This window comes from Helianthus annuus, chromosome 8 (assembly GCF_002127325.2).
Source record: "Helianthus annuus cultivar XRQ/B chromosome 8, HanXRQr2.0-SUNRISE, whole genome shotgun sequence".
NCBI classification, from domain to species: Eukaryota; Viridiplantae; Streptophyta; class Magnoliopsida; order Asterales; family Asteraceae; genus Helianthus; species Helianthus annuus.
Genome location: NC_035440.2, coordinates 38,718,446 through 38,734,991, shown reverse-complemented (window position 1 = coordinate 38,734,991; position 16,546 = coordinate 38,718,446). Strand labels below are relative to the sequence as shown.

The following is a 16,546-nucleotide window of genomic DNA, read 5'->3' as shown; positions in this document are numbered from 1 at the left end:
TTAAAACATTTTTCTAACCTTTTTGATTTGATTAGACGTTGAGGATAAACCGGTATTAAAAGCTCTTGTGTCCTTGGACGACCTCGGTATCTTACCAACACTATACTACGTCCACGATGGGTGCACTTGCCCATATGTGTGTTTAGTGTTAGTAAATATCGTGTTTTATAAATTTAAAACTTGGCTAAAAGTGTAAAAAGGGCTTAAATATATATCTAAAAACATATATACACTCACACGCATCAATTAACCATCCCACTCTTTTAGCGTTATTTTCATGAAATTAGTAAAAATAACATTAAAAATAGTGTACTTTCACTTTTCTCCCCGAGCGCCCACACATATATACATTATATGTGCATATCGCAAGCAGAACGATTTTGATTATTGTGCTTTATTCAAATAAATATTCAATCTAATGGTTTAAATTTTGCAAAATCAGAATTTTCATTTTCATTACAATCAAGTCCACCTCGTTAACTCCATTCATCTGTATTGTTAACATGTTTACTTAAAAAAACTAAAATACCCCAAAAAAGCAAATATGGTCGGCGATGAAGGTTTTAAGGCGATGGCCGACAATGAAGATGTTTATGTGAGGAAAATGGATTTTTAACAATCCTAACTTTGCCCTATTGACCAAGTGTTGGGTCAAATTAGAGAATAATGTTATCAGTTATGCAATCACGTTCATGTCCTAGGTGAATAAATATATTTTGCTCGGATAAAATATATCTATTAATTTTCATCTTTATATATTTCTTGTTTTAGTTAAAACCATGACGACCTAAATGTAATTAGCCTAAGTATATTTAGGCTATAAATAGAAAGGTGGATTAGGGTTTTAGCCAACACAAATTAGGGTGATTTTGGGGTTTTATTGTATTGAGTTTATGCGAAATCATCTTTGGAGTTTTAAAGATTTATCAAGTGTGTTCATTTTTGATTTATTCATCATAACCAGATTTTAGACCCCATTTGATCCTACACTAAGATTAATCCTAACACGAAAAATGTTTACATATAGTCCTAACTTTGAACGTATTTTTCTTCAACAATCTCATACTAACAGAAAGTTAACCTCGTTGATTTTTTTGATGACGTGGACTACTTATGTGGCAAAAAGAGACGTTCTAACTATCGCTGACATGGTTTTCATCCTTAAATCCCAACGTTGCCACTGCCAGAGAATGGCAACAACTCCAACTTTTTGTTGTCGGGAATACTAACATAACTACCGTCAAACCTTAAATTTGACACGAGGAATGAATTTGGAAAATTGGGAAACAACGAAGTTAGTAGAACCTACCAAACTAGCTAGAAAACCAAGAATACCCATTGGTGTCCTTCTGGTCGTGACGAAACCCTAACAATAGCCGACTAATTGGAAAAAAGGGATTGCAAGATTATCAATTCAACTCAATCATCTATCAATCTCACTGCAAGCAACCGATTTATCTTCCAACCCAACTTCTTATATCACTGGATTATACCTACATCTTTGCCTATATATATGTAAATTTAGTGGCTAGTACACGTGATCCCTGGCGCCGCCATTGCATAGTTGAACCTACAACCGATGACCACCATTATAAAACCTAGCCGCCATTGCTTATTGCCTATCGCTAATTATTCCTATCAGACCATCGAAAACCTGCCTATACCGCTGCCAAAACTGTATAACCACCATAAATCGCCGTCTTCTCTGATAAACCGTAGTTGTCACCACTAATGGAAGTCGTGGTCATTACCATTGTCTGACACGTCATCATCGCCTCTAGTAACCGGAGACCGATCGGCTGCCGGAGCTTCCATAGTTGTCTTTCTCACTCTTGTTTGTATGTGTGTGCCTAATAAAAGAGTGAGGAATGAAATAGAAGAGTTTTTTTTTAAATATTAATTTATTTGTCATTTAAGCAGTCTACGTCATAAAAAAAAGTAATGAGTTAACTTTTAGTTAACATGAGATCGCTGGAGGTAAATACGTTCATCATTGAGATTGACTGTAAACATTTCCTAGTTGGGTTTAGTACCGGCTAGTAGATCTGTTATAATCATTTCACGTAAATTAGAGAATAAATGAATGGAGTTAACGAGGATGGGAATCACCCCGTCCGATCAGTAACTATTCTTGACGGAACTTCATGTTCGACCCGTTAAGTCGGTCATCTCTTCGATAGTAATCCGTTCTCAGACCGGCACTTCACCAGAGAATGAGTAGAATGCCTGAATGAGCTCAGATCCTATCGGTTTTATGTGAAAAGTTGAGGATGTTGAAGAAAAGTTTGAATCTAGTTGAAAATGTTTAGATTTAGGTGAAATCAGCGTTTAAACATTGTAGAAATCCTTTAGACCTGAGTTGTTCTTGGTGAGATGAGATCATACTTCGGTGTTCATATGAACCTGTGATGACGTCACTCGAAAACAGCCCAAATCAGGTGGATTTCATGGTTAAAAGTTGTGATTTTTGGGTGAAATCAAGGAGAAAGTGTGTGTAGATCAAGGAAGTACAAGATTTGAGATGTAAACTTACAAGAATCGCGAGGAATCGAGAGAAAAGGGCCGAGAATGCGCTGGTCGGAGGAGAGCTGTCACATCACATGAACAGTGATGTAACAGGTGAGTATTTATAGGGGAAGGAGGAGAAAGGCGGTGTAAAGTGATTCGATCGGAGGGCCTTTCGATCGGTTGGTCATCCGGTCGTCCGGTCGGATGACCATTCGATCGAAGGATCATTCGATCGGATGGCTCGAGTGAGTTGGTTTTACGATTTTCGTTTCGTGCGTTGAGCGTTGAGATGCGTTTCAGCGAGTGTCGAATAAGCGATGCGATAGTTTTAAATAATAGTTACATAAATAACATAACTAACATACAACAACATAAGTAACCTTGCGTTGCCAGTTCGCGTTGTGATTAGAGTTTCGATTACGTTTGCAATTAACACCTTTAACATAATTAAACATGCACAAGTAACACATAATAGCACACACACGTAAAACAATATCCAGAACTGCGATTCAAGTTGTGATGCGATAGCGATGAGATTAGCGTTAAGTAGATAGCATTTAATTGCGTTTATTGCATTGTTACTTCACATAATACAACTAAAACAACATAAACTAATGCATCGATTATCGAGATTTGAGAGTACAAGCAATAATTAAGCAAGGAATGACATATCGAATTAGCAATCTTTTCTTCCTTTGACTTTGACTTTGACTTGTACTTCGACTTCAAAAAGTCGGGTTGTCACATTTATCTTCCAACCTAACTTTTTATATCACTGGATTATACCTACATCTTTGCCTATATATACGTAAATTTAGTGACTAGTACACCTGATCCCTGACGCCGCCATTGCATAGTTGAACCTACGGCCGATGACCACCATTAAAAAACCTAGCCGCCACTGCTTATTACCTATCGCTAGTCATTATTCCCATCGGACCATCGAAAACCTGCCCATACCGCTGCCAAAACTGTACAACCACCATAAATCACCATCTTCTCTGATAAACTGTAGTTGTCACCACTAATGGAAGTCTTGGTCATTACCATCGTATGACACGTCATCATCGCCTATGGTAACCGGAGACCGATCGGTTGCCGGAGCTTCCATAGTTCTCTTTCTCACTCTTGTTTGTATGTGTGTGCCCAAATAAAAGAGTGAGGAATTAAATATAAGAGTTTTTTTTAAATATTTTTTTTGTCATATAAGTAGTCCACATCATAAAAAAAAGTAAAAAAAAAAAGTAATGAGTTAACTTTTAGTTAATATGAGATCGCTGGAGGTAAATACGTTCATCATTGAGATTGTCTATAAACAATAAACATTTCCTAGTTGGGTTTAGGACCGGCTAGTAGATCTGTTGTACTTATTTCACGTAAATTACAGAATAAATGAATGGAGTTAACGAGGATGGATTAAATTGAAACGAGGATGAAAATTCTTGTTTTTTTTACAAGATTTAAAATATGAAATTGTTATTCTGAGCAAAAAATAGATGAATTGAAAATCGTATTTACTCTATTTTTTATTTTTCTTTCCATTCACCGTAAAAAAAAAAAAACAAAAAACAAAACAGAACACACTTTCTCTGCTCACTCCTTTTTCTTTACTTTTCAAAGTTGTTGCACGAATTCTTCCCGTTTACCTTCCACTCACCCTCTATAATTCACTGTCATTCCATCAAAATCATGCCCCCTTTTTCAAATTCCCTCTTTCATCCGCCATGGAAGAAGACCTCACCGACGTCGAAGAAGTGCTCCAATTCTTGAGGCAAAATGGCCTCTTTGCCTCCGAATCAGCACTCATGGATGATATTATCGACAAATCCCATCTGGGTTCTTTCGATTTCCAGCGATTCGTCTTCCCCATCACTTTTCCTGCTTCTCCGCCGCCGTCGCCGCCGCGCCTTACGGCGGAGGACGGCGGTGGTGGTTCTTCGGATGATGAGTTTGTGAGTGTTGATTCTTCTATTTCCGGTTTCTGCTCCTCAGGTACCACCAATTTTGTTGTTGTTTTAATTCATTGATTGTTTTAAAATTAAATTATTTTTGTTATCAGTATATATGTTTTTGTTATAAAATTAAATTGTTTATTTATGTTTGTTCTGTGTGAAATTAATTTCATTCTAAATTCAGTGATTTTACACTGGATTTGGGACCACATTTTCTAGGTTGACTTTGATTTTAAATTCATTTCAATCCAAATGTCATCAAGATCAATAGTTTCTTCACTTAATGAAGTATCATCCTTGTTGTTGTTTTTATTTTATTTTATTAATTAATTAGTGATTAAAGGGTTTGCTCTGGTAATTCCAAAGATTCATTGTTTATATAACGTATTGTGTGTTATTGATCTAACTATTTATACGATAATCTGATTACAATGGGATAATTACCAAAGAAATTGATTAACTTTTATTTTTTATTTTTTTTGAACGGAAAAAATTAATTAAATTAGAACTCCTAGTTATTATTACTAATTTATATTGTATCTTATAATTTATTGGTTAAATTTGATTAATGATCAATAAAAGTTATAAAACTATAAAAGAAGTTTCTTTTCCATCTTAGTTCATTGATAGGGGTGTTTTGATTACAATTGGTTTAATTGTTCTATATTAATTCAACTTTATTCTTTTCCATCTTTGGTTTAAATTTATTGCTTTTCTCGCGATGCATATGTCATCAATATAAGAAACTGATCAACCATGCTTTGTCTATTACAATAAAACATATAAATACAAGAAGAGAAAGCTATTGTAAGGAATACATTTAATTACAAATATATGCAAGGCTATAATGTGGGAGACAATCACTCAAACGGTTTTGACTGATTAATGTGATGGACTTGATTTTCTCTTTGATCATCTTGAGTTAGTCATTTTCCTTAATAATCAAGATTTATAAATTTAATTCGTTGCTTCCCGTAGTTCACCTCACAAGATATTAAGCATGATTTGAATTGCAATCCATACTTGTAATAAATTGGTCAAGATTGTTAACACAAGTGTAGCTGTCGAAAAGCCCAAAATTAGCATTCTAATAGCTATTAATGGAAGTTATTAGCAACTCATAGGTTTTCTATTAGATAAACCCCGAATTAAATATTATAGTTTTCATGGAATTTATTATCAAATAGTTTTTATAATATCAGAGCCGTGACCCGCAACCTAAGACTTATACGGACTCATCACTATAATGCACGCTGAGTTATACGTTATCCTTTTAAACGACATGAATGGGTATTGACAATTTTGCCCTTTTGGTGATTATGGTTTATGCAGAATTCATAAATCCATATGGAATAAAAACGACAAGAGGGATTAATTCTCAGGCTTCATCAGATAGGTTGTCCCAATTCGGTACCGCTCGCGATTACCATGAGTTTGACTTACAAAACGACATAAATTGGTACACGGAGAGAGATGAAGACTATGCAATGCCACCTTCATTTGACAACTCTGATCCCTTCAGCGGTCCAACTGAGGATAAGTTTGTAATGAGTTCAGATAAAGAGAACCAAGACGAGAATCATCAGCCGTTTAATGATCCTATAGTAGACCCTTTTGGTCAAACTAACTATCTTGATAAACCATGGCCTTTGACTTCTATCGGATACGTAAAAGATGGCGTTAAAGTCACCGATTATTACGATTTTGATGGAAAATGTGTTGAGCAAGACCTAAACGGTAACATAATTAACTTGAAAGATTTTCAAGAAATTGATACGAGGCGTAGAACAGACGCGTGTAGTTCATGTCTTGAAGAAAATAAAATAAGCTGCGATTGTTATCTTGTTGGGGAATCTAAAAATACCCATGAACTGAAAGATCAAACCGGTGAGAAAGATGTTGACTTTGACTTGGATAGTAATTCTGAGGATAACTTTGAAAGAAGTCTTCAAGAACATCATGAGAGTGACGCTGCGAAAGTCAAAGAAGGTGATCGTGATGCCACAAATGATGAGCTTTTGATCTATGCAAATGAGGATGATTATGAAGTGTTTGAGTTAAGAATTGTACACAGGAAAAACCGGTTAGTTATTTTTTAGTATATTGGCAAAAAAGGCGGGATAGGTAACGGGTTGAAATGGGTTGTTTTATGTGTGGGTCAAAAGAGTTTGGGCCTGGCTGGGTCGACCCACTTAAGATTTTTGAACTTTGTTAACAAATAGTGTATTAGAGTGTGGGTCAAAAGAGTTTGGGCCTGGCTGGGCCGACCCACTTACGATTTTTGAACTTTGTTAACAAATAGTGTATTAGAAATTTGATTACAAACCTTTAGAGTAAAGTACACGGATGGCCCTTGTGGTTTACCAAAATTTTGGATTTGGTCCCTAGCTTTCCAAAAGTACACGGATGGTCCCTGTGGTTTGCACTTTCAAACGCATTTAGTCCCTAGCCAACAAATCTAAAGGTTTTAGCATGTCCAAGTTAGGGACTAAATGCTTACAAAAGGGAAATCATAGGGACCATCCATGTACTTTGAAAAAGCTGGGGACTAAATGCGTTTCAAAGTGCAAACCACAGGGACCATCTGTGTACTTTACTCAACGTTTAAAATTAAAAATCATTTTAACCAAATTTTGGCTACTTCTTTTATGTTTTTATCCACTTGACCCGTTTAATAATCGATATAAACTAGTACAAGCTGAAATGACCCATTTTTGTATAAACGGGTTGAATTGACCCTCTTTTAACTTCATATATGGACTAAATGTGTTTCAAAGTGCAAACCACAGGGACCATCTGTGTACTTTTGGAAAGCCAGGAACCAAATCCAAAATTTTGGTAAACCATAGGGGCCGTCCGTGTACTTTAGTCAAACGTTTAAAATTAAAACCATTTTAAACCAAATTTTGGCTACTTTCTTTTATGTTTTTATCCACTTGACCTGTTTGATAATCGATATAAACTAGTACAACCTGAAATGACCCGTTTATGTATATAAACGGGTCGAATTGACCCGCTTTTAACTTCATATATGGAAAGTGGAAACAAGTGAATAATTTGCTTTTATGACGTATGTAGGACGGGTTTTGAAGAGAATAAGATCTACCAATTGTTTTAAACGGTATGATTGGGTCCCGATATTGTGTTACCGAGTATCTCGGTTCAGCTGCATTCAGTAAGGTTGTTCAGGCACGTGATCTCCAAACGGGAATCGATGTCTGTCTAAAGATCATAAAGAACGATAAAGATTTCTTTGACCAAAGCTTAGATGAAATCAAGCTCTTAAAGTTTGTAAACAAGTATGATCCGGGAGACGAGCACCACATTTTACGTCTTTACGACTATTTCTATTTTCAGGTGAATATATGATGGTAGTTTAATCCAACACATTTTACGTCTTTATGTTTTGACAATTTTTTAACTAATGAACTGTAATGGTTATTTTCAACAAATCACAAGGATGAAAAATGTGATTAACTCATTTGTTTATATATTTTTTTAAATGAGGGGTATTTTAGTCTTTTCACCAAAAACTTAATGGTAAATTGGATGGGGTTTATGGAGGTGGACTGTAATTGTTCCAAAAGTGAAAGTACTGGTACTGTTTTGGCAATTTTTAAACTAATGGACTCTAATGGTTATTTTCAACAAACCATAGGGACGAAAACGTAATTAACTCTTCTTATTATGTTCTTTGAAATTTTGCAGGAACATCTTATAATTGTGTGTGAATTATTATGTGCGAACTTATACGAATATCAAAAATACAACAAAGAATGTGGTGGGGAGCCATACTTTACGTTGAACAGGCTACAGGTTCGACGAATTAGTGAATTACTACTATTTTAATGTATAATTACCATGGTTTTTACAAAATGTTGACTTTTGAAAGTCAAAATCAGGTGATAACAAGGCAATGTTTGGAAGCATTGGAGTACTTGCATGAATTGGGGATCATTCATTGTGATTTAAAACCTGAAAATATTCTTATCAAAAGCTATAGCAGATGTGAGATTAAGGTCATTGATCTTGGAAGCAGCTGCTTCCAAAACGACAATTTGTCATTATATGTGCAATCTAGATCATATCGGGCTCCAGAAGTTATTATCGGGCTTCCGTATGATCAAAAGATTGACCTCTGGTCTCTTGGTTGTATTTTAGCAGAGCTATATACCGGTGATGTATGTACTTCATTCTCTATCAGTTGTTCCACTTTGACTTTAAATGTCAAACAAACTACTTTAAGAGTAAAGTACCCGGATTTGATCCCTAGCTTTTCAAAAGTACAAAGGATGGTCCTTGTGGTTTGCATTTTGTAACGCATTTAGTCCCCAACTTTTTCCAAAAGTACATGGATGGTCCTTGTGGTTTGCACTTTGTAACACATTTAGTCCTTAACTTAGAATTGTTGGCTTAGGGACTCAACGCATTACAAAGTGCAAACCACATGGACCATTCGTGTATGCAAAATTTTGGTAAACCACAGGGATCATTCGTGTACTTTACCCCTACTTGAATCTCAAAATTGGTATTCAGCTATTTAGTTGGTGCGGAAAAGTCAACAACTGCACCAATTGGGTATGACAAGTATGATAAATACAAAAAAAAATCGTTGCTAAAACCATATAGGAATAAGTAATAATTAGAGTAAATTACGATTTTGGCCCCTGTGGTTATATCACTTTTACCCTTTTAGCCCCAAAGGAATCTTTAACATCTGAGCCCCAACGTCTTTTTTCTAACCCTTTTGGCCCCTAACACTAACCCCATCCATTTACTTTTAGGGGCCAAAAGGGTTAGAAAAAAGACGTTGGGGGCCAAAAGGGTTAGAAAAAAAGACGTTGGGGGCTCAGATGTTAAAAAATTCCTTTTTGGGCTAAAAGAGTAAAAGTGATATAACCACAGGGGCCAAAATCGTAATTTACTCTAATAATTATATATATACACACTTTTTTGCTAAATAAAGTTTTGACATTCAAAGTGATGACATGCAGCATTTAACTTGATTATGTTACCTTTATGTGAAATCAGGTTTTATTCCCAAACGATGAGCTTGTGATTTTGCTTGCAAGAGTGATCGGAAATGCTCGGGCCAATCGATATCGAGATGTTGGAGAATGGGCAAGAGACGGACAAGTATTTCACCAAAGATTTCGATCTTTATCACATAAATGAGGTTTGTTTGCTGCATAATCTTCTAAAATGAAATATGTAGTGCGTAAATCATTATATTATATAAATACAACTAGAAAAATACATGTAAATTGTTTGGATTTGATGTGATCGATCTCATTTCATATGTTTGGTTGTAATGTACACAGGAAACTGATCAGTTTGGAAATACATAATCCCACAAAAAACGTCGCTTGGAAGAAACAGACTTCAAGCTTCTGATGCATTATTTCTTGATTTTGTGAAGAATTTACTAGAAATTAATCTCAAACCGGCCCACAGCTAGTGAAGCCTTGCAACACCCATGGCTCTCTTCATTCAGTCAGCCAGCAATTTTGAATCTGGTCCAAACCCATCTGTCGGCGGCTGCACCAACATGGTTCATGAAATCTTGATCCTTTTTGTCAGCCAGCCCCAGGCTATGTGAAATCATGGTCCGCACCTTACTTGCGTACTTCACATATAGGTTCATGTGGCGCCTGCACCAATGTTGGTTTTTTAAATCTTGATCCAAACCCAGTGTCAGCCCGTTGATGGTCATTCTCGTTCTTCTTTCTGTTTATCAGCCTTCTGTTTGCGCTTTCTTTTGCACATTAAAATGGCCTTCTGAGTTCCGACCATTTTGTTTTGCCTGCTCAACATATCATGTAAATTCCTTACAGTTTCGTATATACATATTTCAAAGTATTGATGCATATATATGTGTATACAAGTTTCACAATTGCATAAGTTCCTTAAATCAGGGAAATCATATTTACCAATGATCTTTTCATTTGTTTTTCTTCTTAATGCAAGTCATTTTTTAAACCTTTTTATTGAAATGGGATGCTGACGCCTTTGCTTCTGGGGATCGAACGCTCGTTTCTGAGCTATGGATTCTGGATTGAAGGCCTCACTTCTTGTCTGTGGATTCATGAATTAAAGCCTAAAGGTTGCGCGTACACAAATGAAACTAGTCCTGTGGTTTACCATGAAAATATTAAAAAAAAAATCACCAACACCATATACGGGTTTACAGATTCAACCGGTCCGACTAGAAAGCGGCTGGTCCCAAACAGGGCTGTTCGCATGTACCAAAGCAGACTAGTGGTGTTTGCTGTTCCGGTCCGGTTAGGAATATGAAATCATTAATAAAAAATACTTAGAATGTCAAGATTAGTTTTTTTTGTTCTTATTTTTGATAAGTTGTCTAATGAATATATTTCTTCTCCCTCTCCATATATGTGTGTTGAGTGTGTTTTTTTCTAAATAGATTTTCTTACAAAGTGTGTGAGATTTTTGGTCGTTGACTGACCAAATGAAGGATGAAAATTGATTTGTGAAAATTTATAAGTAATAAGAAGTTAAAATATGTATGAAAAGTAAGAAAAGAAATTCAAAAATTTAGTTACATGGATCGCCTTATTGGTTTAAATTTACACAACACATAACACATCAAAGCAATCGGTAAATAAAGAAATCAATTTATAATTATAGTTGTTGCTACAAGGATATTGCATTACGGATAAAAGAGGGATTATTATCTGATTATCTAATACTAATACTAATATAATATATAATAATACTAATAAAAGAGTGTAAATAATGCTACATGGCCTCTAATATTAAGAAAGGATTATAAATAATGCCATATGACATTTGCTCGTCTAATCTTACAATTAAAAAACGTCTGCAGTTTGTTTTTTATGAGGTAAAATGTCTAAGGTGTTGTTTGTTTTTTAAGAGGTAAAATGTATGCAGTCTGCGGACCACATCTGTAGACATCTGTAGAAGAAGGGGTGGACCAAACCTCTCAACTGCAGTCTGCAAGAAGAAGGTTGTTTGTTTTTTAATGTATGCAGATTTCTAAAATAAACTAGTGGTGGTGTACGGACGGTGGTGGTGGACTAATGGGTGGTGGTATTAGACGATGATGGTGGTAGACGGTGGTGGTGGGTGGTGGACGGTGGTGGTTGTGATGGACGATAGTGGTGAACTATGGTGGTGGTGGATGGGCGATGGCGGTGTTTAACTCTCTGCAGACCTTAGAAGATCTTAAAAGTGTCTGGCTAAGTCTGTACCAAGAAGAGATCGCACAGACGTTTTTTAATGAAATATCTTCGAAAAAACAAATAGTCTGTGCGTAGCAATGTCGGCATTGATTTATGTAGATTACTTTTTGAGGTGATTTTACCTATCTTGTTTACGAGACGTGCATTTATTAGGTGAATACACAATTTACTCCTCTCCTCATTTTCCTCTTTATGTCGACTCATAGTTAACAACCTTACTGGCTAGCCGCCTAGATAGAGTTTTATCTCCTTTTTTTGAAGTTTGCTAATTCTTGTTTTAACCACAAAAGTTTTATTATTTTTCCAATTCCACCACCAATGTTTTAACTCATTAGTAATCTATACACTATTTCTATTTCTGTCACTATATATATTAGCTTTTGTATCACAATATGTATTATGAAAATGTTACTTTATGCTATCACAATAAGAATTAGATATCTGTAAACGAACCGATCAAACATGAAAGGCAACTTGTTCGTGAACTTCGTATACATTTGTTTAAGTTTAATTTTTTTTTAGAAATTAGTATCTTATATTTCATTCCAATCACCAGGGCAAGTTTAATTGAAAACCAAGAACAAAGAGACAAGCTAATTCTCTTGTTTATACATTTTCGTTAATGAAACTTGTCTATTCATATTTTTAAACAAACACAAATGAGAAAATATTAAATATAATAATACGTAGACTATTATAAATGTATTAAAGCTAGAATATACATCATATTCACTTTCTTATACCATTTTCATGTTTAGCTATAAATGTATCATTAAATATTATAATAATAACATAACTAATATATAGATAGTATCTGTACATGAACAAACAATGTACCAAACGTCCACAAACGTAAATGAATATAAAACTTGTTTAACCCCGTTTGTTTAATAACAAAACAAATATAAAAAAACCAACTTCCCGTTTAATAGTTCACGAACGCTTCATCAATTCGTTTACAACCTTATACAACAAAGTTGTTGGGTAGTACGACAATACTGATCTAGCAACGCAATCACCTTAACACCATTGGTGTGACAGAAGTGAGTGGGAGTATCGATCAAGTGAAGGCGAAAGTGAAGTGACAACTTACATAATAATTGCCATCAATGCCACAAGCACGATATTTGTAACCCTAAACTTAAACAATCTAAACTTTAGGGACCTGTTTTGTCAATCAAGAAAATAAAGGTCCTGAATAATATATAACCAACTGGCAAAAACTAGCCACTCCCAAACCCCATCTTCACGGCGACATTGAATACAAACAAACAAACGCGTGCCTCACACTCGCTCCCTCTCCAACACGCGCCACCCATCATCTTCTATATTACTCACCCAAAACGACATCGTCAGGTCCAATCAAACAAACAAACTTATCATAACCGTTTTTTTCCGGCGACTGGCGATGGTGGAGCTAGGTCAAACCGATACCGAAGTATACGCGCCGAAGAAAACCTTACAAGTATGGCGGACACTGTTGAACTGGTTAGCTTTCTTCTTTCAGATCTTCGTTCAGATCATTAGAGCTACCCCTTCGTTGATTAATTATTCGTATTCTTCTTCGTCGCCGGAGTTTGAACCGTTGCCGGTTGTTGAGTTGTCTGAATCTGCTCAAGCTCCGCCGCCGTACGCCGCCTCCGCTGTTCATATTCCGCCGGCTGGTGCTGACGTTGAGTATGATGTTTCGCAGAAGCTCACGGTATGTTTGATTTTGATTTAACCTAGCGTGTAGAATTGTTGATTTTGTTTAGTTAGAGAAATTAGGTTTGTAGAATTGTAATTAGTTAGTTTCGTGATCGTTATGTAGTTTTGTATCAAATTGTGTGATGAGGATTGCTTACAGCTCGAACGAGTTAGATTGGTTCTAAGTTAAGCCTTTGACTCAAACAGACACGAAGGGGTATCCTGAAGTCTTGTGCAGCGAGTTAGATTCGTTCTAAGTTAAGCCTTCGATTCTAACAAACACACAAAACATAGCGCTGAGTGTCCTTGTAAAGCATACTTGTAATCTCTCTTTGTAGCAAGTGTTTAGGCAGGATGTGACGATACGCTTTGACTATGTAATTGGTTTATCCAACATGCTTTTCAGTTCGTTGATTTTGTTCAGTTAGAAAGTTATGTTGGAAGAATTGTAATGAGTCGTTTTGTACTTATGTTTGTTTGTGTTGGTTCTTTTGTTAGATGAACAAGTGTCAAGTTTTTGCATCAATTTTGTGACGGTACCTGTTATCTTCTTTATGCAACTTAGATTTGTTCAAAGTTAAGCCTTTGACCCAAACAAACACATAACTCTTACAAGTGTTCTTGTAAAGCATTCTTGTAATCTCTCTTTGTAAGCAATATAAGCTTTTTAAGCAGGCATTTAGCTCATCAAAGATCAGTTAATTAACTGACTCTTTTAACTCTGTAATTGATTCATCTAACATTGGCTGCAGGTGGTTCTGGATTTGGATGAAACTTTAGTATGTGCGTATGAAACTTCTAGTTTGCCTGCAATTGTTCGTAATCAAGCCATAGATGCAGGTTTGAAGTGGTTCGAGTTAGAATGTGTATCTTCTGATAAGGTGACAATGTTCATGTTTATCATGTTTGTATGTTGTTTCATGATTTAATCTTCAAAGTGAAGTGATTAACGATGATGTTTAAATTTCTGTATTGAAGGAATTTGAGGGCAAAGCGAAAGTCAACTATGTGAACGGTATTTTGAACGTCCTGGATTGGATGAATTCCTTACCCAACTCAGTAAATTTGCTGATCTTGTGCTATTTACCGCTGGCCTTGAAGGTCTGCCATAAACTTCTTGTTTTTCAATTTCAGTTTGTTGAGTTCCTCTGTTGTAGAAAACTCTAGTTGATTCAGTTTGCCTGTCATTGTTACGCCATTGCAGGTATGCTAAGCCGCTTGTTGATAGAATAGATGCTGAAAACAGGTTTGGTCGTAGACTTTATCGGCCTTCAACAAGTTCAACGTAAGTGGTTCTGCTCTTCATGACTTATTTATTTTATTAGAACTCGTTTTAGCTTGTTTTTACTTGACCCGTTTAAGAATTGAGATAACCCACAACCCAAATTGACTTGTTCGTAAGTAAATGGGCTGAAAATAATGAACAATGAGAGTGATTGACAACGACATATGACCTTTTAGATTCAACATACAAGGCTAGCTGAGTCAGTAGCAAACCCCACTATGCGTATGAGCGTATTAGCTCATGATGTTTATCTACTATGAATGTATTCCCAATCTTCACTAATAAACCTTAAAAATTTTACATTGGATAAATGGTGTATCCCATTTAAGCGCCTCTTGTTTTCTTGGTTCTTTGTACTCTAAATGCCACTTAAACAAATTTGAGTTATATGGTATATTAAAGATCTAAATCTTAAAGATCAATGGGCTCTAATCTTCCCACTTGTAGTTGTGACATTAGATGACTAAATCACTATATAATCATATTTAATACAAACTAGTATTAAGCCCCCCGCATTGCGGTGGGGCGTAAAACCGTGAAAAAGTAACGTCGAAACGTTTTATCGAACACGTGTTTTGAAGGGGTGTTGGACCCGCACTTTGCGTCGGGACTGTTAAATCGAACGAAAAGTAGACGTAAAAACGTTCAACCACTCATGCCCGTTGCTGCTTGTTAACGTGCAAAAATTAGACCAAAACGTAAGTCATAGAAAAGAATAACTAAGTTGACTTATGACCCGTGCGTTGCGACGGGGCCGTTAAATGGGGAAAAATAGACGTAAAAACGTTGAACCACACACACATGTTGCAGCGAGTTAACTCGCAAAAATTTGACCAAAAGGTTAAACGAAAAATTTGTAAAAGATGAATAGTATAGGAGACCAAAGTTGAAAGTGGAAAAGTATTGGGGTCAAGCATGGAAAAAGCTTTGTGACAAATATGTAAAAGATGAAATGTATAATGGTTAAAAGGAAAAAAAAAGTTGGAAAAAATAAATATAATCAACAAAGCACAATGTAAAAGCTCCAATGCATAAGAAAGTTGATATTTAATATATATAATGTTAGAATACTGATATTTGTTTCAATTTCATTCCCATATCCGCATATAAAGTTAGTTAATATGACTGTTGTATTTGAAATGATTACAGTTTTCAGATGCCACCATCCCTACATGTTTACTGATAGCACATCCACATGACATAGAAATTGATGAGCTTTATTTTATTTTATATCCATGTTTTCATGGCTTTCAGGGAATTCAGGGAACATGTGAAGGATCTTTCGTGTATATCAACGAACTTTTGCAGAATTGTGATTGTGGACAACAATCCGTTCAGTTTCTTATTGCAACCAGTCAACGGAATCCCATGCATACCTTTTTCTGCTGGACAACCATATGATGCAGGTACCTTGAATAGATTTACAAAACTTATCACTTGTCAAACAGCTTATTATCACAGAGTTATCTTTCGATCCCATGTGGCGTTTCCATTTCCTGATGTCCTGCCTTGGACTCATCAGGAAAGCGGCGCCAGATCTCGACTAGTGATGCGTTCATCATAGACACGATAGGCACGTACACGTCTTCATTGACATTGAGACCGTCCCTGATAAAGTCCAGGACTAGCCAGTAAACCCAAGCATTCAAGTACATCACATAGCAAAACGGCCTTCGAATATTGGCCCGTGACATTATGCTATAAATATATTTTTGTCTGATTTATGTGTTCACGTAGAGGTGGCAATTTTGACCCATATTCTTATCAATTAGGCTGATTTGGGTTAACTTGAGTCTTAAATGGGTTAAATAAAAAGTTAGCTAAAAAGGAAAGGAGTTGAATGTCTTCAAGTGTGTGGTTTTAATTCTTACAAGTTACAACCTCCTAGATCG

The 16,546-nt window shown here is 35.8% G+C and overlaps 1 long non-coding RNA gene and 2 pseudogenes across 1 annotated transcript; all 3 read left to right on the top strand.

Moving 5' to 3' along the window:
• Positions 1-4,108: 4,108 nt before the first annotated feature.
• On the top strand, positions 4,109-10,027 carry LOC118480950 (annotated as a pseudogene).
• Positions 10,028-12,936: 2,909 nt separating this feature from the next.
• LOC118481338 lies at positions 12,937-14,482 on the top strand (annotated as a pseudogene).
• A 91-nt stretch (positions 14,483-14,573) lies between these two features.
• On the top strand, positions 14,574-16,023 carry LOC118481339. The gene is made up of 2 exons (XR_004865547.1): positions 14,574-14,654; positions 15,909-16,023. It is a non-coding gene; the product is annotated as an uncharacterized LOC118481339 (long non-coding RNA).
• The last annotated feature ends 523 nt before the right edge of the window (positions 16,024-16,546 follow it).